Here is a 24,922-nt window from a genome sequence, read left to right as displayed (position 1 = left end):
GGAGGGAGGGAGCCTTAGAGGGATACAAAGTGAATAAACTGTAACTAATAAAAATAAAAATAAATTTAAAAAAAGATGTAGTCTTGTAAGAGAAATGCTAATTAACAGACATAAAAAGGGGGAGACAAGTAAACAGATCAACTGTGCTTAGCCCACCTCAGAGAAGAGTTCCTAAGTATAAAAACAATGCGCAAGCTGAGTGTACTTTGTCATGCCTTTAATTCCAACAACCCTCAGGAGGCAGAGGCAGGCATAGCTCATAGCGCTGGATGGTAGCCTGGTCTATGCAATGAGTTCCAGAATAGTCAGGTGCAGATAATACTCTGCAAAAATTAATCAAACCAAAAATAAATAGAAAAAACTGACAGATCTTTGCTCAAGTTTCTACAAAGAGCTATTCATTCTATCTAGTTATGTGCACATCTTCTAGAAATATTAATATGATCTTCCTAAAATGAAATCTATGTTTAAACAGTTACAAAAAAACCAGATGAAGGCATCAGCAATGTAAATGTTTATCAAAAATAGGCAACATGGGGCATGAGAGTTGACTCAGCAGTGAAAACGTTTCGCCGGTCTTGCAAATAATTGGTCCTGATTGCCAGTACCTACATAAATGTGGGAATCAGGAACCACCGGGAACTGGAGTGAGTGGCAACAGAGTCCATACAGAATCCTGGGAAGCAAACTCCAGAGACAGGACTAAAAGGGGCAGATCTAACTTTATTGTCCATTGTAACAGCCTTTAAATGACTGAAAGCCCAATCAGAACATCCCTTGCTAGCCTCAAGTACCATGTGGGAGTTGAGTGGAGAGACAAGGTCAGGTTAGGAGACTCCATAAAGAAGGGGAAGCAGTCATAGCCCTTGACTCCAATCCATTCTGACACTTCATTAGTGTGCTAGCAGTCCCTATTAGATCAACACTGTGTGCACTGGATCAGGACCTTTCAGGACTCATAGGAATCACTGAAGCTTCACTTGCCATTCCCTATGGGTCTCTGAAAGGCTTACCTTGACATACATAGGAGTGTACTCTTATCCATTACTCGAAGTTCAGGAGTTCTGAGGCCATCTTCTGACTACTATGAGGACCAGACACAAATGAAGTACTTATAGAAAAATAGTAGTATTCATTAAAAAATTTTAAGACAACCACTAAAAAGGAAAAAAAAAATCACACAGTTGAAATAATATGACTCAGAAGATTCAAGTAGTATTAATATCATGACAAAGATCAATACAAGAGTATATGCTTGACATGTACAAAACCTACATTCCAGGACTATCAGATAATATAAAAACAAAATAAAAATGCCTGGTATGTGAGCCACAACTTCCATAAGATTAACTCTAAATGGATCTTACACCTGAATGTTAAATGCTAAGGTCAGAACTTGTCAAAGATTTTAGAGAAATAAGTGCTCTCTTGGTTTGGCATCTTAACAAAGATGCTTCTACACACAAGCCCCTGCTCCAAAATTTTTACCTAAATGTAGCCTCATAGTGAAGTTCTTCAGAGCCCACCCTGGGTCAAAGAAATGACTAAGACCACAAGAGACCTTGGAGGTGGCTGCACATGGTCGCTGCTTACCACACAATTTCAGTGAGTATCCACCCTAGCAGCTCCTGGAGCTCAGCTTCTTGCTCTTCCCCGTTGTGGGCAGTGAACCTGAACTCACCCTGTTGCAACTTCAAATCTTGCCAGACCTCCCCTCACAGTACCCTGTGGTGCTCAGAGGTGCTGCAGCAAGCTCAGAAATGGCAGAACCTGCAGCTTGGAGCCTGGAAGAACATGCCTCCTCTTATGCCTGCAGACCCTAAATGAGCAGTGTGTCTTGAGTGACATGAGCCCCTCAGGGTTAGTGTGTGTTGAAGGGGAAAAGCATAGCACTACCAATCCTAGGCTTCCAGTTCAGGCCCATGCCTTTTCCAGATCTGCACACATTTGCATTTCAGTAGTCATTGTGCCTGTCTTCCCATAGCTTACTTATCTGTCTTCCCATCCAGCCTCAGGCAGGACCCTCCACTCCAGCTAGCTGTGTTCAGCAGCCTGCTCCTTCCATTTGTGAGCAATGACCCTCCATTCACCACTTTGGGATTTCAGAACTTGCTCTAGCTTCCTTCACAATATCCAGCAGCAGCTTTTACATCTCATCACACATGGACATTCCACTCAGAAACAGAGCAGAACCTAGAGCTGGGCACCCAGAAGGACCTGCCTTCTTTTCTGCCTAGATGCCCTGATCGGCCAGTGAGTCATTAGTGACATGAGTCCCTCTCTTAGGGATAGAGTGTGCTTAGGGACACAGTATAATACTACCAGGCCCAGGTTTCCAGCTGAGTGCTGGACCTTTTCCACACCTGCAGAGATTTGCATTTCAGGAGCACTTGTGTCTGTCTTCCATCTGTCTTCCCAACTATTCCCAGGCAGGTACCACCACTCCATCTAGCTTTGATCAGCAACCTGCTCATCCCAGTTATGGGCAGTACCCTCCACTCACTATGTCCGGACTTTGGAACTTGCTTGAGGTTCCCTCAGAACACCTAGCACCAGCGTTCAGAACACTTCACATGGAATCATTCGAGCCTGATCAGCTACAAAGCAGAACGTCTAGCAAGACTCCATGAAGAACTTGGCTCCTAGCGCAACAGGCAACTCTCACCAATGGACCAATCCTCCAGATAAAACCCATACTGTTGCCCCGCCTGCTCACATGGGAAGCTGTCCTGGGACTTGGGAGCCTAGGAACAAGACAGTTCTGAGAAGAGACGGTATCCCAATGAAAAGGTGTGTGGAACCATAGAATGGCTGTTTGACTTCTGCCTGCTTGGAATCTATGATGCGCATTGTGCCTTGCATGGTACAGTGAGTTTCCATCTCTGGACTGCAGGTGCTGCTTTGAGCTTTGTAGAGGTTTGTTTAACGAAAGATTTGGCAAGGTATTCATATGAGAACTTGCCTCTTGCTTACCTGGTAATGTTCATTCTGCTTCTATTTTATGGAATACTTTGAAGAGAATTGGAGTTAGCTCTTTTTGAAGGTCTGTAAAATTCTGCACTGAAGCCCTCTGGCCCTGGGTTTTCTGTAAGGGAGACTTTTGAGACTGCTTCTCTTTCCTTGGGGCCTATAGGACTATTTAATCTATTTACCTGATCTTGATTTAATTTTGGTAAATGAAATCTATCAAGAAAATTGTCCATTTTGTTTATATTTTCAAATTTTGTGGCATATAGACTTTTGAAGTAAGTCCTAATGACTGTTTGGATTTCCTCAGTGTCTTTCATTATTTTCCCTTTATTATTTCTGATTTCGCTGATTTGGATAGTTTCTCTCTGCCTTTTAGTTAGTTTGCATAAGGGTTTGTCTATCTTGTTGATTTTCTCAAAGAACCAGCTCTGGGTCTCATTGATTTTTTTTTGAATTGTTTTCTTTGTTTCTAATTTATTGATTACAGCTCTGCGTTTGATTATTTCCAATTGTCTACTCCTCTTGGGTGTGTCTGCTTGTTTTTTTTCCTAGGGATTTTAGGTGTGTCATTAATTTGCTTGTATGAAACATCTTAAACTTCTTTCTGCTGGCATTTTGTCCTATAAACTTCCTCTTAGCACTGCTTTCATTTTGTCCCATAAGATTTTATTACTATTTCTTTGTAATACAACTTGAAGTCAGGGATGGTGATACCTCCAGAAGTTCTTTTATTATACAAAAAAAGTTTAAGCTATTTTGTTTTTGTTTTGGTGTTCCATATGAAATTGAGAATTGTTCTTTCAAGGTCTATGAAAAATTGTGTTGGTATTTTGATAGCAAGTGTCTTGAATCTGTAGATTGCTTTTAGTAGGATGGCCGTTTTTACTATGTTAATTCTACCGATCCATAAGCATGGCACTCTTTCTATCTTCTGATATCTTCTTCAATTTCTTTTTTCAGAGACATGAAGTTCTTGTCATAGAGGCCTTTCTCTTGCTTGGGTAGTTACACCAAGATATATTATTTCTGGCTATTGTGAATGATGTTGTTTCCCTAATTTTGTTATCAGCCCATTTACCATCTATACGCATGTGGATTACTGATTTTATGAGTTAATTTTATAACAGCCAGTATACTGAAGGGGTTTATCAACAGTAGAAGATCTATGGTAAAAATTTGTGGGTCACTTATATATATTACTATATCATCTGTGAATAGGGATATTTTGACTTCTTCCTTTCCAATTTGGACCCCTTGATCTTAAAGTACTACACTGAAAAGATAAGAAGAAGGTGGGCAGCCTTGTATTGTCCCTGACTTTAGTGTAATTGCTTTGAGTTTCTCCCCATTTAATTTGATTTTGGTTATCAGCTTGTTGTATATTACCTTTATTATGTTTATGTATTGGCCTTGTATCCCTGATCTTTACAGGGCTTTTATCATGAAGTGGTGCTTGATTTTATAAAAAAATTTTTTTTCTCATCTAATGAGATGAACATGTTTATTTTTTTTCTTTCAGTGAATTACAGTGATGGATTTAAATATGTTAAACTATCCCTGCATCCATGGGATTATGCCTACTTGATCATGGTGGATGATGTATTTGATGTGGTCTTGAACTGGGTTTACCAGTATCTTATTGAATATTTTTTCAGCAAAGTCCATAAGGGAAAAGGGTTTGAACTTTTCTTTCTTTGTTGGGTCCTTGTGTGGTTTAGGTACCAGTGTGACTGTGGGAGTCATAGGATGAGTTTGGCAATGTTCCTTCTGTTTGATTTTGTAAAATGGGTTCAGATAGAATAGGTGCAGAAGTACTGCTATGAGCTCATCTTTGAAAGTCTGGTAGAATTCCATGCTAAAGCCATCTGGTTCTGGGATGATGATGATGATGATGATGATGATGATGATGATGATGATGATTTTATTACTTGGTTGGGAGACTTCTGATGACTGCTTTTATATTCCTAGAGGTTACAGGATTGTTTTGTTATGCCAGGTTCACGGGACCCTCAGAGACCTCCAGGAGATGACTCGATGCAATTGCAAGAGAGCTTTATTATGAGAGGGATCGAACTTGGGACCCAAGTCTCACCAGCACAGCAGTAGAGAAGTGGGACCCCGAGCTCTGAGTGAACAGGATTTTTAAAGGGAAAGTCTGTGAACCTGGGGTTTCCATGGCAGCAAGCAGGAGGGCACAAGCCTTGGCATTACAGAATTGGGTGAAGTTTAGCAGGGCGGGGTGACCTTTTCTGAGGCACATAATCACAATGGCTAAGGCATATAATCACAATGGCTATTTTTCTAAACCATATCTGAAACACTGGGGAGAATTTTCCCACCCGATTCTCAACCAGTTCCCATTGATTATTGCCAGAGAGTTTGTCTCTATTTTCTATGAAGCATTTATTCTGTTATATTTCCTGGAGGCTGTTGCTAGGAGAGTTAACTTTGTTTTCTGCCAGGTATATATTCTGTGATATTTCCTGGTACCTGAATTCAGTTCCCAGTCAAGATCTTTATTTCAAAATGGAGTTATATTCAGGCTATCTTAAGCTCTTCAGTTTAACTTGCTTATCTGATCTTGATTTAACTTTGGTAAGTGAAATCTATCACGAAAACCTTCTATTTCCTTTAGATTTTCCAAACTTGTGGAATACAGTGTTTTGAAATAAGATGTAATGGTTCTTTGGAGTTATTCCCTATGTTCATTTCTGATTTTATTTAGATACTGTCTCTCTGACATTTTGTTAGTTTGTCTAGAGGTATGTCTATCTTGTTGATGATCTCAAAAAAAAAACAGCTCTTGATTTCACTGATTCATTGTATTGTTTCCATTTTTTCTATGATACTGATTTCATCCATGAGTTTGATTATTTCCTGCTGTCTACTCCTTTTGGGAGTATTTACTTCTGTCTCTTCTAGAGCTTTTAGATGTGTTTTTAAATTGTTGCTATGAGAATTCATTAATTCTTTTTAGGAAGGCAGTTAATGCTATGAAACTTCTCCTTAGTACTGCTTTCATTGTGTCCCAGAAGTTTAGGTGCCTCGACCTGCGGGGCTTCAACAGGGTTCCTAAAGTGGAGAGATTGGAAGGAATGGGGGGGGGAAGGGACAAGAGATGCAGGAATGAAAGCCAAGTCTGTTCATCTGATCAAGGCTTCCATTTATTAGAAATTTTTACCCAACTTATATAGGGAGAAGGCAGGAAGGGGGAAGGTTAATCTACTGCTGCAGGAAATAGGAAGAGTGCTTTCATGGGTTAAATATTGTACCTGCAAGATACCATAAGGATGGTTTCTAAAGATATCTTACAGATGCTCTAACAAACGGATGTCCTCACAATCTATCACCCATGATTTAGGGTCTTAGATAACTCTTTCACTAAATAGCCTTAGGTCTCCACTAAATGACCTTTGCTCTCTACTTGGCTTTGGCTTCAGTAACTACCTTTGTCTCCACTAGATAGCTTTGGCTCACTAATTGACTTTGGCTTCCATAGATACCTTTGTCTCCACTAGATAGCTTTGACTTTGGCTTCTGTAGATAGTTTGGCTTCCAGAATTTAGATATGTTGTCCCTTCATTTTCAATGAATTCTAGAAAATCTTTTATTTGTTTCTTCCCTGACCCAGTAGTCACTGAGTTGTTCAGTTTCCATGAGCTTTTTTAGGTTTTCTCTTGTTTCCATTGCTATTGAAATCTAGCTTTAATCCATGGTGGTCTGATAAGAAACAAGGGATTATTTCAACTTTCTTGTACCTGTTGAGGCTTGCTTTCTGACCAAGTCAATGGGCAACTTTGGAGAAGCTTCTGTGAGGTGCTGAAAAGAAGGTATATTCCTTTTTGTCTGGGTGAAAATTCTGTAGATGATTGTTAAATCCGTTTGATCTGTGCTTCTGTTAGTTTAATTGTTTCTCTATTTAGTTTCTGTCTTCATGACCTCTCCTTTGGTGAGTGTGAGGTTTTGAAGTCTCCCTCTATTACTGTGGCAGCATTAGTGTATGATTTAAGCTTTAGTAATGTTACTTTTACAAATGTAGGTGCCCTTGTATTTGGAGTAAAATATTTAGAATTAAGACATCATTTTGGTGGATTTTTGCTGTCATATGTATCCTTTTGCTATGATATGTGTCCTTTCCCATCTCTTTTGAATAAATTCAGTTAAAATATTATTTTACTAGATATTAGGATGGCTTTTTTCAACTTGCTTCTTGGGTCAGTTTCCTTGAAAAACCTATTTCTAGCACTTCACTCTGAGGTAATGTCCTCCTTTGTTTTTAAGATGTGTTTTTTTTTGTATGCAGCAGATTGAAAAGTCCTGTTTATGCATCTATTCTGTCAGTCTGTGTCCTTTTATTGAAGAATTGAGTCCAGTGATGTTGAGTGATATTCATGATTAACTATTAGTAGTGCCTGTTATTTTGATTTTTATTGTTGCAGTGAGTTTGTGTGTTTCTCTTTTGGTTTTGCAGCAGCGGTGTTATTTTCTGTGTTTCTGTGGGTGTTGTTTACTTCCTTTGGTTGGGGTTTTCCTTGTAGTATCTTCTGTACAGTTGTGAAGAATAGACACTGGCATTTTCAAATCCACAGCACAGCCTCTCACTTTCTGCGGAGTCACTACAGTCCAAGCCTTAGTAACCATGTGCACTGGATGCTGCCATTTTGGATCCTCTTCAATTCTATATCTTCTAAAAGAAAATATTATTTTTTGGTGCTGGAGAAAGACACAGGACCTTTTTCCAACTAAGGACATGCTACACACTATACTAGCTTCCATCTCATACACAATATCTCTACTTGTGTTCAGTAGCTCTTGCATTATTTCTATGGGGAATAATTTTAATCTCACTAAACAACTAAGAAGGCAAACAAACTAAGCACCTTCAAAAAGAAACCCATGTTAGAGAGAGGGAAAATGAACTTCTCTTTAAAGTCAGCCAGTAATCTGTGTGGGCCACTCATATCATATGATGTCTCTCTTCAGCTGTATCCATTTCTGAGGAAAATTAAACTTATACATGCTGCTGGAGATGAAATAAGCTTTGATGAGAACAAGAATATTATGGAAACGTATGATGTATAAAACTTTATTGCATATAGTTTTCAAAATATATTACTACTTAAAGTGGCAGAGTTTGCCTTCAAGAGTGCACAAGATCAAGGCTTTTTCATCAGTGAAGTTCTGATTCAATGGCCAAGCAACTTCAGACAGGTCTGGAAATTTTTCAGTATTTAATATGAAGGGAATTATTTGTAAAGAATTATAAAAATTGATTGTGTAATGATTCTTTGAACTTTTAAAATAATTGTGAAATTTTAATTTCTTAGCTCTTCTGTGACTGTGAGCTTATGTGTGGGTGTTAATGCACAGGACCACATGTGCTTGTTAAGTCCACAGTCAACTGTGGTTATCTTCCTCAGTTGGCTGTCAACTTTATTTTTATCTCTGTGGAACGCTTACTTTCTGATTTTGCTGAACTCAATGGACAGCATTACCTAGGTTCTCTCTGTCTTCATGATTACAAAGTTTGGATTACAGTCCTATTTTTTTTGCACCCAACTTTTCTTCCATCCTTTCATCATAATCAAATTCATGTTTTCATGCTTATGTGGCAAGCATGTTAAATACCAAATCAACTCTTCAGTACTGTTTGGTGACTTTAAGTCGGAATTAATTTAGTGAATTATAAATGTATGAATGAATGAATGCATGCTCATGGCTATATAGAGGCATGTATGTGTGTTTCTATATGTAAACACACACATGCACACAAACTTTTGCAAATTTTCACATATCTTATTTATACAGGCTAGCTGATGCTCAAGCATCCTTCCATTCACACAACTCATACTCAAGCATATCAATAGTTTTACAAGGTTGTGAGCTATCATAAACAATTAATAAATTATGAATTTGGACACAAAACATTTCTGTAAACAATGGATATTAACTGCCCAATATGTGTGTCAGGAACTGAACTCATATTTCAGTGCAAGAGCTGTATGCACTCTTAACAGCTGATCCAGTTATCCAGAAGCATATTCCTGTTAATATATAAATATTTAGTAGACAGAAACTGCATCCAAACCAAGGCAGAAAAGAGGTCTAAGATTTCCTGTCCTACAAAATTTCTAACTAATAAAACTAAAATTGCATTAGAATTTTATTAGTTAACGTGATTAACTAAGAATGCAACTGGTGGAAATCCCATTTGATGACATCACTAACATTTGAAAAGAAAGACGTAGAACATTCCCTAGCATAGGGAGTCAAGGGTAAAAGTCACAGTAACAGATTATAATTCACTAATGGCCAAACCATCTCTCATGAGAAAATTGAACTTCCTTTTGCAGCTGAATCAGAGGGCAGGGGTGTTACTACAAGACTGGAAATATAAAGGTAGAAACAAGTGTGCTTGGAGGCAAGTGTGATTGGATTCTTGTCTTAAAATCCAACTGTTCCATAATTCATACAATAAAATGAGTTCTGGCTTGCTGCCTCACAGGAGAGAATATGTTGATGTCCTACACATTTCACACAGGATAGGCAATAGTGAGTCATAGCCTGGTCACCATAAAGGGATGTTGAATATTTAGTATTGGAAAGTGTGGTAACTTTAAATCTCCATTTTACATTCCCACATTAAAACCTCAGAGTTCCTCATACATAAATACAATTTCCATAGGTTACATGCATTTAGCTTAAAGTATTTTAAACTGATGTTCGATATCATAACCAGTTTTTCTGTGTTGCCTTCAGACTCCTCAATCTGTACGTACACAGAGTTGTGATTCTGGAAAGTTCTACAAAAACAAACCTGCCTGCTGTTTTTCTTGTGTATTTTGTCCAGAGCAGCACATTTCCAACCAGACAGGGAGAAAAATAATACTTTTACTCAAACTGCTTGGGAATGGAGATGGGGAAAGTTAAGTGACCGTGGTGTCATAATGTAGTGCTGTTTCCTATGACTCTATCACTCATCACTAAATCCATTATTAATCATTGCTGAAGCCACACAATGTGTGAAGTTTAGAGTGGCAATTCCAATACTATTGTGTCATATGCACCCTAATTTTAAAAACCTCCCTTTTGGTGCATGGAATGGCCATTTCAGATCTTTCAGTGTTCCATGCTATAAACTCCCCATTAAATGTGAGATCTTCAGTTATCTAGGATCAATTTGTATTTCTGTGATTAACAAATTAACAAATCATTAACCTAATGATTAATGCCTCAAAATAACTCCAGGAAAAGTGTGGTTGTTTCTGAATGCACAAGAAACCGAACTATATTTATGACACAGCTGTCATTTTCAGTATCAACAATAGAAAAAGCAAGTCTTTGTAAATGAAAATATGGCTGCCTGTTTAGGGTTGTGGTCAGCTGTGTGATAACATATACAAGTAACATCATAACATTATATGGAATGAGCAAGTTACATTTTTAAATACAAACATACATACAAAGACACAAACACATTTAATGGGAAAAGAGGTCATGTATTTGAGAGCAAATAAATATAAGGTGGGTCCAGAAGAAGGTTTAGAGCAAAGAAAATGAAGAGGCATAGTAAGGTAATTATGTTATTTCTAAAATGAAAATTTTTACAAAAAATAAAAAGTCAGAAGGAAAATACATTAATATAATGATGAGAATCTACTATTTATTATATTAAAAAGGCCAATCCTTAGACAACCATAATACAAACAGAACTTTTTATGTTTTATTGCAAACAATCAAATGTTGAAAATTTAATTATTCTTTATATTCTAAGCTCTAATGCTATCATAGGTTAAATTCCTTGCAGAGTGATACATGACTTCGAGTCCTATGTTAAAAAGATATGGAGAGAATGGCCAAGATGAAAAACTCAAGGGACAACACATGCTGGAGAAGTTGTGGAGAAAAGGGAACCCTTCTCCATTGCTAGTGGGAATGTAAACTTGTACAACCACTCTGGAAATCAATCTGGCGCTTTCTCAGACAACTAGGAATAGCGCTTCCTCAAGATCCAGCCATACCACTCCTAGGCATATATCCAAAAGAGGCTCAAGTACACAAAAAGGACATTTGCTCAACCATGTTTGTAGCAGCTTTATTTGTAATAGCCAGAAGCTGGAAACAACCCAGATGCCCCTCAACTGAAGAATGGATGCAGAAACTGTGGTACATCTATACAATGGAGTATTACTCAGCAATGAAAAATAAGGAAATCATGAAATTTGCAGGTAAATGGTGGGACCTGGAAAGGATCATCCTGAGTGAGTTGTCCCAGAAGCAAAAAGACACGCATGGTATATACTCACTCATATAAACATACAACATAGAATAAACCCACTAAAATCTGTATATCTAAACAAACTAAGCAAAAGAGAGGACCCTAACTAAAATGTTCAATCCCCATCCTGAAAGGCAAAGAGGACGGACCTCAGAAGAAAAAGAAAATAGGAAACAACCTAGGAACCTGCTACAGAGGGCCTAATTTCAGTGGGATTGATTTGAGTTTCACTCCGTTTAGTTGAATGTTGGCTATAGGCTTGCTGTATATTGACTTTACTATGTTTAGGCGTGTGCCTTGTGTCCCTGATCTCTCCAAAATTTTAAACATGAACAGGCATTGTTGGCATCTATGGAAATGATCATGTGATTCTTTTCCTTCTGTTTGTTTACATGGTGAATTACACTGATGGATTTCCATAGACTGAAACACTCCTGCATGCCTGGTATAAAGCCTATGTGATAGTGGTGGATAATATCTTTTATGTGTTCTTGTATTTGGTTTGCAAGTATTTTACTGAGTATTTTTGTGTCAATGTTCATGAGGGAAATTGGTCTGAAGTTCATGTGTTTCTTGGGTCTTGACTGTGACATGAGTGTGGCTTCACAGAATTAATTTGTTAATGTTCCACTTCTGTTTTGTGGGATAGTTTAAAGAGTATTGGTATTAACTCTTCTTTGAACGTCTGGTGGAAATTTGAGCTGAAACTATCTGGCCCTGGGCTTTTTTGGATGGGGACTTTTGATGACTTCCTCTATTTCCTTAGAGGAAATAGGACTTTTTATTTACCTGATCTTAATTTAACTTTGGTAAGTGGTCCACAGGGGTCCTGGATCAGATCGACTCCATTTCCTGGATGACCTGTCCAGAACAGGAAGCAGCAAAGTTGATGCACTGTATCTAGCCACCTGTCCATACACTGGTCTCAGAGTCTCTGAATCTCTGCCCCTCGGATACAGTACCTCCCCCCCCCCCCGGTTTCCACCATCTTGGAGTCTCCTTTTTTTTTTTTATCTTTCATCCTTCCTTTCTTTTATGGTGGGAGCCTTCTGTGACCTTTTGAATTTCCTCATGGGTCTGTTTAGTTCTATTTAGGTTGTTGAATTATTGTGGAATTAGTTTTTGAATAATGGTTGCTTGGGCGAATCTAAAACTTATCCATCTCATGTACATTTTTAAGCTTACTGGAATATACTATGTTTTAAAAATGTTTCCTTAGAATATTCTGAATTTCGTTGGTTTCTGTAGTAATGTTTTTCTGTAATTTCTGATTCTGTTAACTTGAGTACTTAACAAAACAAAACAAGTTTTGTTTTGGCACACAAAAGAGTCAGAGATAGCTTTAGTCTTGTTGTTAGGTGTCCCCATAAAAACCAAGCTGCACAGCTGTTACATATATGCAGATAGCCCATATCTGTCCCATGCATGCTCTATTGTTGCTCATTCTCTGTGAACTTGTGCCAGGAGCCTTTCTGTGGGGCAATCCTGAGCATGGAAAGGAGAGGTCTTTGCCTACAGGGTTCTTCAGAGAGCAGATGAGGTGTCAACAACGAGAGGGAGTGAGACAGCTGAGGTGGTCAAGAGAATCTAGCAGCTGACTTCTAAAATTCAGACCTTTCTTTGGCTCTGACTTATTGTTGACAAGGCTCTTCTTTGTTTATATAAGTTTCACAGTACAAACACAGATTAATGATTATATAAGTGGTACAGAATGGGTGCTTGATTTGTTTCATTACATATCCAGGGTTAAAAGCTCAGTTACAATTTAAAAAGTACACACAGAACATATTTGATTATCATTATTAGCCCTATAACTCCAATTTAAGGAATCTAAAGAATGTCTCCTTCAAAGAAAACACCTTTAATATATGAAAATCTGCTTTTAGGCTGGCATTGTTTGCAGTAGGAGTGTAGTCCAGAGAAACAGAAAATACTTTAAGTGGTCTTTTTATGCATAGCAAATACAAATAAATAGCTCCCTTTACTTATGTATCATCTATGCCACAAAGTAGAAAAAGTTTATTGAAGTCAATCTGTCTTGTTTACTAAGTTTTATTCCATCAGGAGTATACTCTGTGACCTTCTATCTTTAAACTACATTTTCAGGAAGCTCTAAGCTGATAATAAAAGTGTCTTAAATCTATACCTGAATCTCCAGGCCTCCCAGGGTTTGCATATTGCCTTTTTTTTACCCTGCACCAATATACTGTTTAGGGGCACATATCCAAAGAAAACTCCTGAAACAATGGCCTCATCTCTCTATCTGCTTAACTCTGCTTAATTATTTCCAGGGCATAAAGAAGATTTGCAAAGAATAGACAGATAAAGTTACATTTAGTGTTATCATAAGACTCAGGTCTCATGAGGACTGGCTGCATTGTCTTTCTCTATGGTCTGGTAAGGCTGCTCCACATTCAGGGGAGGTGATCAAAGAGCCTGCCACTGAGTTTATGTCAGAGACAGTCCCTGTTCCCCTTACAATGCAGCTAGTTCTGATGAGACCTGATAGGCTAGGGTCAGAGGGAAGGGGAGGAGGACCTACATATCGGCAGACTTGGAGAAGGGCATGGGAGGAGATGAGGGTGGAAAGGTATGGAGGGAATGAGAAAGGGTGCTACAGCTGAGATACAAAGTGAATAAACTATAATCAATAAAAAATGCCTAATTAAAAAAAAGACTCAGACATAATTTTTCTGTAGAAAAAAAAAACAAACAGAAAGTGAATCATAGTGCAGAAAGTCCCCAGTAATACAACACATAGAAGAAAAAAAAACAAACAGAAGTTAGAAATAGAAAAACAATGATTGTAACAATCTGTTCAGTTTTGCTGGAATAGCACCAAGCAACTGTGCTGGCTTCATGACTCAACAATTTCAGTGAATATGGCTGTGCCATTCTCCCTTTCTGATTTAATAATTTATAGATTTATGGTATTTATGACTTGTAGGTCATTTTTTTAGTCTTCAGAATATTACTGGAAGAACAAGAATGAAAATTAGAACAATCCCCAGGATTATTCTAGAATTAATAATGAAAGACAAAGAGTCTGTCCTGAGTCAAAGGATGTCAAAGACTACAGAAATTTATTTGCAACTTCCACAGCTGAGATAGGTAATGATTGGTCTGAGCTTATAGGTGGAGTTTGTTGATGCAAGTGTTGTATATGTACTGCAAAATCAGAACTATTCCATAGGTCATAGTGGTGGGACCTAACTTATTCCCATGTTACCTTAGAAAATTTATATGAGTGGAATAACAAATATCCACTGAAACAGTGAGGAACAAGAAAAATGAGAAGAACCCATGATGACGGAAACAATGAAGTACATTTTTTTCCATTGATGTTATCAAAATACAATGTACACATACTTAGAAACTTAAAGTATAAAAAAAGCATTCGAAGGCTTACTTGACAGTATTACTTTATCTGAATATGAGTAAAATAGATTTTACTACCCTAGAGAAACAATGATAAGCTATTGATCAGAGCTTATTTTTAAATAAACAAGATAAACAGTAGAAATGGGATTTATAAAGAGTTCATGTCCATGGCAGTAACAGAAAGCAGAATATACCAGGGTATACACATCATTGGAAAGAACTATCATGAATTAAATGTGCAATGACTAAACAATTGTAAAAGCTGAAATGTTGAATCACTTCCTCCACACAGATCAAGAGCAGTGCATCCCTTGTATAAGTCAAGAGTATCCAAACCCTGAGAGAAACCAGTGCCTGCCCAAGGCAGTGACCTTCCTGTCCTTTGAGGATCCTCTGGGCATGGCTCTTGCTGCACAGCTTTGTGCTTATCTGTCACCACAACTGTAGTTTTGGGGATATTTCTCAAACACCAAGAATCAGCCATTGTTAAGGCCAATAATCAGACTCTCAGCTACATCCTGCTTATCTCCATCCACTTCTGCTTTCTCTGCTCCTTTTTGTTCACTGGGCACCCAAACACAACCTCCTACATACTGCAACAAGTAACATTTGCACTAGTCTTCCCTTTGGCTATTTCCACCATTTTGGCAAAAACTATAACTGTAATTCTGGCCTTTAGGGTCATGAAACCGGGGAGAACAATGAGAAGGTTGTTTGTTTCAGGCATCTATAATACTGTCATCCCCATCTGTGTCCTGATCCAACTTATTCTCTCTGGAGTCTGGCTGGGAAACTCGCCTCGCTATACTGACGCAGGTGCACACTATGAATATGCTGGTATTATCATTTAATGCAACAAGGGCTCAGTTACTGCTTTCGACTGTGTGCTGGTGTACTTATGGACCCTTGCCTTAGGGAGCTTGACTGTGGCTTTCCTGGTGAGGAACCTGACTGACACATTCTATGAGGCCAAGTTCCTTACATTAAGCATGCTGGTGTTTTGCAGTGTCTGGGTCACCTTCATCCCAGTCTACCAGAGCACCAAGGGCAAAGCCATGGTGGCTGTGGAGGTCTTCTCCATCTTGGCCTCCAGTGCAGGGCTTCTGGGGTGCATCTTTTTCCCAAAGTGCTATATTATTCTCTTAAGACCTGATAAAAACTCTTTGAGATGTTTTTTTTAAAAAATAGCATACAAAAACAGATCATTTTGATGTATTGGTTTCTCTAATAAAACCCATTAGTATACTAAAATTAAATTATTTACCTGCTTTTCAGAAACTTTTTTTCCTGAATGTATATTTAAACAAAAATAAGAGCCCCTCACTTTGTCTCCCAATCACACATTCTATTTCAGAAGAGAAGCTGCTGCTAAAAACTCATTTTAGTATATTATGCATGTTACTTATTAATTCATAGACAATATAAATATTACAAATGTATTTACATGACAGTAACTGAGATAAATAGTACATGAACGAAATACTTCTTCTCTTTTTATTTTTGGGAGTATAACAGGGCATTGTGTGGCATTTGAGATTCTCTATAGAACAGGCAAAGAAACTAGATCTTTGCAAAGGAGAGGTACTTTTAAACAGGTTCAACCATTCCAGAAATCAGTGTAGGGAATTCTGTAAAAGGTAAAAATAAATCTACCTCATGACCCTGTTCTCTTTTCCTTGACATATGTAAAAATGACTAGACATCTCACTCTAGAAATACTTGCTCAGTCATGTTCATTATTATTCTATTCACAATAGGCAGGAAATGGAAACTCATTAATATTTTTAACATGATAAATCAATAAGAAAATATCATACACACACAAATATATGTAAGAGGAAAATTATAATTAAGGTAACCCATATCCAGAAGACAAATATCTCTCATTCTCTACTCTGGGACATCTAGCTCCAAATGTTCAGATGTGAGTATTCACCATGAAATAACTATAGACACAAGAAAACACACAATGGCAGGGTACAATTGATCCAATTGGGATAATGTGGGGGAGGGACTCTAAATATGAAGATGGATAAATACAAAAGAAGGAAGTGGGTGAAATAACAGCAAGTATTTGTGAAAGAGTTTTAAGCAATCATACTCTGTATTATCTACATAAAATCCCTATAATACATGTAAGTCTATGCATGAATATAAACATGTTACAACCTAAATATTTTTAATAATGCACATAGATAAGTATAGTTCACCACTGATCAAAGAAGCTTTTCTTTGCAATAACAATCATGACTGAAAACCACAACCAATCACAAGGTAGAATTCTGGAGAACACTCACATGTGATACATCTACCAAACAATTCCCAGATCTAAGGCTCAGAGATCATGCAGAACAGGTGATGAAAAAATTATAGAAGGCAGAGGATCAGAGTATGTTCTGGTGGTGTGTCTCCTAATAATACCAGAAGCTACACCCATAAGATTTACCAATATAAAAAAAATAAAGAAAAAAAGACTTATCAATATACCTGCATAAACAGGGACTGAAAGTTGAAAAATATAAGACATGTGAAAGTGCTCCAGGAAGAAACCACTGGCCTCAGTTGTATGCAAAAATTTACAGGGAACTGATAAAGGCTGACAGTGGGATAAATATTCTTCCCACGAAAGCGCATACAATCAGTTAGTTATCCAACACCAAACAATCAGTCCTGAAAACATACATGTAAGTCACAGTATTAAACTGAGCAACTTATGTTAAGAGCATAAAACAAAATAACGAAAAAAAGACCACGAATTCAAAAGAAAAACAGGAGAGGTATGTGGGAAGGTTTGGAGGGAAGAAAAGAGAAGGCACAAAATGATGTAATTACATTATAACCTAAAAGATGAACTAAATATTGCCTTTTTTAGCTCATGATTTTAAAATGAATTACTATTGAGTAGTGTAAAAAAATTGCAGGTAAATAGATGGAACTAGAAAAAAAATCATGTTATTGTTATGTCAGGTTCATGGGACCCTCAGAGACCACCAGGTGATGACTCGATGCAATTGCAAGAGAGCTTTATTACGAGAGCAATCGAACTTGGGACCCAAGTCTCACTGGCGCAGCACTAGAGAAGCGGGACCCCGAGCTCTGAGTGACCAGGATTTTTAAAGGGAAAGTCTGTGAGCCTGGGGTTTCCATGGCAGCAAGCAGGGGGGCACAAGCCTTGGCGTTACAGAATTAGGTGAAGTTTAGCATGGCGGGGTGACCTTTTCTGAGGCACATAATCACAATGGCTAAGGCATATAATCACAATGGCTATTTTTCTAAACCGTATCTGAAACACTGGGGAGAATTTTCCCACCAGATTCTCAACCGATTCCCATTGATTATTGCCAGAGAGTTTGTCTCTATTTTCTATGAAGCATTTATTCTGTTATATTTCCTGGAGGCTGTTGCTAGGAGAGTTAACTTTGTTTTCTGCCAGGTGTACATTCTGTGATATTTCCTGGTACCTGAATTCAGTTCCCAGTCAAGATCTTTATTTCAAAATGGAGTTATATTCAGGCTATCTTAAGCTCTTCATTATATGACATGACAAACTTCACATATTCTCTCCTCTAAGGTTCCTAGCTCAAAACTGAGTATGTATGAATTCAGATGTGAGTCCATATATGGCAGTAATTGCAATAACAAGGAGTAAAAAGAGAGCAGTTCCGAGATGAGAATGGAGTTGTTGTGGGAGCAGTAGGGAGTAGAAGGGTTTTAGTGATTTGAAAGTGGAAATGGGAATAACATGAGGAGGTTAAAATAATCAGGAGGTGAGACTGAGAGAAATACAAAAGGGAGGAAGCTAATATAACAATAAAGATGTCTGAAAAAGTAATACTGAATCATACTAGTCACAATCTACCTAAGATATGTATAATCCATATAAGTTGTATAAAACGAAAATTTAGTTTAAATGAAACTTTGCCATCTGTGATGACAATGGTCCCTCCACCTAACAAGAACTCTAATACCAGGCATGAGAAGTCAACTTTGGAGTTATTGGTAAGGGTTTTCTAAGAGAATCCTCAAAAATTATATGCTACTCTATCTGACCTGAAAACTACAGTCCATTTCCAGTCCGAAAAGATGCTGTTTTTTTTTCAGTCCGAAATACCTGAAAATAACAGGATACAGAACGAGGAAATAGAAAGACAAAGAGGTGCCATGCTAACTCTTGAACTTTGAATTTCCACCAACTGTCAGGTTCTTGGAATATAACCTTATAGTTTTTCTCAAGTGCCTGCTTTTTTCAACAGCACATAAGACATTGAAGACACAGCATGTACGTTTGTGCGTGCTCGCGTTTTGAAAGAATCAGACTAATTTTGTAACCTATGTTTCTTTTAATTGCCTTAAAATTTATATTTTCAAATTTTAGGCCCATGTTAATTAAAGCCTCTTAGTGGTTCTCCAGAGCCAAGGAATGGGAATGTAAAAGTTCTTGACATTAGCCATCTGTGAGGGCAGAGATAAGGAAGAGAACAAGCAGAGATCTCTACTAAATGCAGAGAAAATCACCGGCTGGTGCCTGTGAGATGAGCTTTGTTTGGAAACTGAGCCAAATGGCCCCAATCCTTCTCCTGAATAGCTCCTGACCTTTGATCCAAAGCCTGTAATCCCCACTCCTCAGAACAGACACGGGATGAGTTAATCATTCTCCCACCTTTAACTGTGGCTATATCTCATATGGCAGGAAATTCCAAACTGATTTGAAGATCAGATATTTACGAGAGGGCTGACCCGGACCTAAGGGTGCCCAGAACCGACCAATTATTTTAAAAGTTAAATACCTCATCCAATCCTGACTCGCCAATATTGCAACCCCTGGAATTTCCTGCGCTTTGTCTTTTAAAAACCCAAGGCCTTTGTCTCCCGGTGCCACTCCTTCCTGACGAGCAGAGGTGACCCCATTGTGCAATGGTCAAAATAAACAAACCTCTTGCGATTTTGCATCGATGATTAGTTTCCTGGGTTCTCTTCAGACCTTCTTAAAATTAGGCTCATGCTGGACCTAACAGTTCCACTTAACATTCACCACCCTCTTAGGAGCCTTCCAGGCTCTAAATCTAAATACCGCATTTCAGCCCCACATATAGCCACTTACGTTGTAGTATAGGTGTCTCGTAGACAAAAATTATCTGTTTTATCTAGTACTGTGAACATCCTTACGACAGATCACTAAACTCAAGATGAAATGTCCCAGATGAAATGGGACCTGTAGAATTCCTAAAGCCAAGCACTCCGTAGCCTGGGAACTACAAATCCCAGAGTGCATTGTACTGGCTGCGAGCCTCTGTCAGAACTACAAACATGGCGGGTCTCAGAGCAACGACTTCTGGGATTGTTTGTAGTCACATAGCCAGGTCTCACCCTGTCTTCTGCTTTGCCGAGTCGAGGATGTGGAAATACAATTCTCAGAATGCTGTGCGCACCCTCCGCCAACCTCTGTATCCTTCCTTCTCCCGCGCTTTGCCCAGACCCAGAAGTATCCCCGGAAGCCCTGTCCCTTCACCACAGCGCACACAGCATTTTCCCTGGTCCCGGGTGTTCTGTAATTTTCCCCGCCTTGTGCCCCTCACCGTCTTCAGGATCACGAGCCTTTCGGATCCGATTCGTGACGTCATCGCCCCGCCCCTAATTCCGGAAGTAAACACACCCAGCTGCTTGAAGCCGCTTGTTTGCAGGAAAAATGTGCACTTTGAATTCTCCTGATCATATGCGATCCAGCTGGTCCCTGGTCCCTGGAGAAGAGATCCTGAGGTCCCTGCCCCTTTTTATAGTCATTTTGATTCTCCCAGTCAAAGCAGGGCTGATCTTGGGAAGGCAGAAACGCGCACACATTAAAACAACAACAACAACAAAAAAAACCTAAACAACAACAACAACAAAAAACAAGCCAGAGGCTGGGGAATAGCTCAAGGGTTAACAGCGCTGGCTGCTCTTCCAAAGATCAGGAGTTCAATTCCCAGCAACCACATGGTGGCTCACAATCATCTATACAGAGATCTAGTGTGCCAACCAAAGGGGCCATGTGTGTTACTATTCTGGTGCCAAGCCTATTCACGCCACCCTAAAATCAACTTTAAAAAACTTGGTGTGCCGCTTTAGCGGTGTGGTGCCAACACTCCACTCCTGCTATGGAGCCTGCTGCTGCCTGTGGCAGCTGACAGTGAGACTCCACACAGGCCACTGCTCCGAGATGCGGAGACTCACACAATGCAAAAATCAACTTTAAAAACTTGGCGTGCTGCTTTAGGTAAGACAGTTCTAAGAACCCAGCACAGCCGAGGAGCTTTTAAAATTTCCCGCCAGATTTCTGTGCCATGTTGATTTTGGGAGGAAATGGGCAGAACCATACATAGCTTCACCATAGATTTTCACGTGGTTGTGGCACCATTTTGAATTCCGGCAATGGGGCTCCGCCTTTCCATGCACTCCTCCCTCCCCCACCAAGCCACTTTCATTCCTAGCTCCAGTTTGTATTCTGGCTTTTAAAAATTCTGACTACTCTAAGAGGCTGCTTCCAAGCTTTAAAAAAAATCCTCTCTTCCTGATTTCTATACACCTTACTCTTATATTTTAAATTCCTTATCTAATGCTTTATATAATTTTCTCACTGGGTTTACATTTATAAGTCTTAATCATAATTAACTGTTTATTTTATCTTTTAGACTAGGCCACAAAAACGAGCCTCATTTCAAATTGGTATAGATTTTTATAAAAATTCAGAGTTACATTTTACTACCTATGATTCAACCCTGCTTCAAAATAAATTTTATATAATAATAAAATTTCAAAGTTATAACTGTCTATTCAAATTATGTTGGTTATAATAAATTCAAATATAATTTTAAAATTGCTTTACACTGTTCTACTATATTGTTGGTTTTTTTATTACATACAAGTTGTTTACCAATATTCTAAATTAAGATCTATTAATTTTTTAAAAATGTATTTATATTAAAACTGGGTCAATTTGCTGTATCTCTACTATCAAAAGGTTAAAATATGCTTGGTCTTGTTCTCTTAATCTACAGTATAGCCTTAGACTATTATAAGCTATAAACTTTTATATAATAAATCATACAGAAAAACTCTTGTGCTCTCACTTTAATAAATTATATTCATAACTTTTAAGGTTCTAACTTAGCAAGAACAAAACCTAAATTCCTAATATTTAATGGTTAACAAATGCAAGTTAATAGTCATCTCATAGATATATATTTATAGTCCTACAGATGCAAACATGGTCTCACTGCAATGTCTAATAAACAGCTGAGGATGGTCCTTAAGTCACCATATAGGAATTGGTAAAAACAGTAAGAGCCATCGTGACTGGCTCTAGACCTTAGCTATGGTCTGAGGCTGCTGGCAATCCCACACAAAAGACAGGAGGTCTACAGTGAGCCATCCCAACTGGCTCTAGACCTTAACTGTGCTCTGAGACTTCTGGCATTCCCGCAAAAAAGGCAAGAGGTTTGTATAGCCAAAAGTCGGTTCTGCCAGGTGACTTTTTCAAATGCAGCCAAAGTGGATGCTGGTCCCACTGCTGCTGATGCAACATGCCATGGCTGCCTGCTGGCAGACTGGCCCCTGGAAGTCAAAAATGCTCCCAAGCAGGCTTGTCCTCTGTGCCCAGCCATGGAGATTCAACCAGCACAAGAGACACAGACACTTCCAGCCTTCTAGCTCTTTGGCCTGGCAGAGGACAAATGGCTCCTTGACTCAGCAACCTCCACAACTCTCATCCAGCCCAGGGTAATATCAGGTCTGTTATTGACCTCACAATGAGGTCTCAAGGACATATTGCCAACTTCTGTGTTGGGAGACTTCAGATGTCTTCCCAGTTCTCTTCATCTGCAGGAGACCAGGCCTTAAGGCTAAGTCCTAGAGCTGCTATTGTCAGACCTAGACACAATATGCCTTGTTGCCAGACTCAAAAACAGGCCTAAATGTAACCTTTTACCATCCCTTTAGCTAAAGGACAATATGCCCCGACCATGCCCCGCTGGGCATCTGCTCCCCAGTCCCTGGCCAAATGCTGATGAGCTATTGGACCAGGTAACACCTCTCACTCGAGTCACACCTTGCCTTTGGGATGCCTTTGGAAGGTCCCTGACTTCTGTCCCAATGGGAGATGGCCAGACACCCGTCCCTCCAGATAGGATGTCCTCTGGAGAATTTTAAGTTTCTACACCTAGTGCCAGCTAGCACGAGGGCCTCTAAGTTTACACACTTCTGTAACCAAACCTCACCTCAATGACAGACCCAAAACAAAGCCTTTTTTAACTACTGCCAATGATTGTGTAAATAAAGGTCCCCCCAGGTAGACAGGGATTTCCATGTTCAAGTCTTATTGATCCAAACCTTCCACCTCTGTTTGCTCTCCCAAAAGTTTTCAATGCATACCTAAAGGATTTTCCCATAACCTACTCAACTTTATATATATATATATATATATATATATATATGTGTGTGTGTGTGTGTGTGTGTGTGTGTGTGTGTATGTATGTTTCAGTGTCCTGCCAGACATAGATGTTTCCTACAGCCACAACAGTGCCAAAGCAGCTACAAATGTTCAACTCTGACCTCACAGACTTCCAACAAGCTGGACCTGCACCTTCCCTCCCAGCCATGGATATTCTTGCAGACCCTGGACAGTATCAAAACAGCCTGTTCTTCCTGGACTTGGCCAACATTTCAGGCTTTTGACCTCCCTACAGTGCCCCCAGTGTCAGCAGGAAGTAGCCAGAAGAGAATCTACGCACGTTATTCACTTGTTATTAACAAAGGGCTGAAACGGACTAGGACAAGCAGCTCCAGGTTCTCCCAGCGTTCCCCAGGCCCTACCTGCTGCCTTGCATGGCTGGCAACTCTCTATTGACAACCCTCTACCCTAAATTTTCCAGGGCAGAGGCTTCCCTTACTCTTGACCTTGTAATCTCACCATTTTGTTGCTATAATTCTCTCTCTCTCAATCCCTTGCATGACAACCAAAAGCTGCTTCCCTGAGCCTAAATTTATAAACTTTGACTTACCTTATAAAAAGCAGCCCACGCTCCTCATTTTTTAATTATAGAAAAAAAGGAGGAATGTTAGTATTTTGGAATACAACCTGCTTCTGGGTTACTAGCAACTTAGGATGTCATCATGTGTCACAGGCCAGGTGGCCACACCTGGAAGGCATGGTTACCTTGCCCCTTAAAGGGACAACCCAATACGTGGTCGCTCTCTTACTCTCTTATTCCTCTCTCTCTCTCTGGGCGCCCCCCTTTTTCCCCATCATGTCCTGCTCTCCTTTCCCTCCTTCTCTTAATATCCAACTAATAAACCTCTTGCATAGAAGATTGGTTGCCAGCCTCATTTTTTAATAATCTAACAATACCTAAAAATAACAGGATACAGAATGAGAAAATAGGAAGACAAAGAGGTGCATGCTAACTCTTGAACTTTGAATTTCCACCAACTGTCAGGTTCTTGAAATATAACCTTATAATTTTCCTCAAGTGCCTGCTTTTTCAATAGTACATTGAAGACATATGCATGCTTGTGGGTGCTCGCATCCCTTTAACATTCACCACAGTCCTGTCTGATCACCCCTGTCTTAGGAACCTTCCAGGCCCTGAATCTACGGAATTTCAGCCACACATACAACCAATCACGTTGTATTACAGGTGTCTCTTAGCCAAAAAATTATCTGTTTTACCTTGTACGACTGTGAACATCGTTATGACACAGCACTGAACTCATGATGAAAAGTCCCAAACACGGATGTGAATAACAAACCTGGAGAATTTCTATAGCCCAGCTCTCCACAGCCAGGGAACTAAAAACAATCCCAGACCGCATTGTGCTGGCTGCAAGCCTCTGTCAGAACTACAAACATGGCTGGCCTCAGAGCAAGGACTTCTGGGATTGTTTGTAGTCACCTATCAGGTCTCACCTTCTCTTCTGCTGTACAGAAACGCGGACGCGGAAATACAATCCCCAGAATACTGTGCGTACTGCTTACACTCTCCTGCCAAGGATACCTCTGAATCCTTCCTGTGCGGGCAGCTTTGCAGGGACCCAGAAGTATCTTCTGAATCCCTTTCCCGTCGCCACAGCTCACACAGCGTTTTCCCTGGTCCCGGTGTTCTCGCCTGCACCCCTCGACTTCTTCAGAATCACGAGCCTTTCGGAGCCAATTCGTGACGTCATCGCCCCGCCCCTGGTGCCAGAAGTAAATATGCCCAGCTGCTGGAAGCCACTTGTGTACCAGAAAAATGTGCGATTTGAAGTCTCCTGAGCAGACAC

At 39.3% G+C, this 24,922-nt stretch overlaps 1 long non-coding RNA gene across 2 annotated transcripts in view; it reads right to left on the bottom strand.

Moving 5' to 3' along the window:
* The window catches only part of LOC129676844 (uncharacterized), a 35,914-nt gene extending 11,447 nt beyond the window's left edge, over window positions 1-24,467 (bottom strand). The window contains exons 1-3 of one of the 2 annotated variants that reach the window (XR_008720137.1): window positions 24,333-24,467; window positions 2,974-7,657; window positions 1,014-1,157 (exon numbers count right to left, since the gene is read on the bottom strand). This is a non-coding gene — a long non-coding RNA (uncharacterized LOC129676844). Of the gene's footprint in view, window positions 1-1,013; window positions 1,158-2,973; window positions 7,658-12,037; window positions 12,158-24,332 lie in introns of those variants that run through there. The other variant, XR_008720136.1, reaches the window with a different exon arrangement.
* Window positions 24,468-24,922: the final 455 nt, after the last annotated feature.

Source organism: Psammomys obesus, unplaced genomic scaffold, assembly GCF_907164565.1.
Source record: "Psammomys obesus unplaced genomic scaffold, mPsaObe1.curated_primary_1811, whole genome shotgun sequence".
Taxonomy (NCBI): Eukaryota; Metazoa; Chordata; class Mammalia; order Rodentia; family Muridae; genus Psammomys; species Psammomys obesus.
The sequence above is the reverse complement of the archived record's forward strand: the minus strand, read 5'-3'. Positions and strand labels throughout refer to the sequence as shown.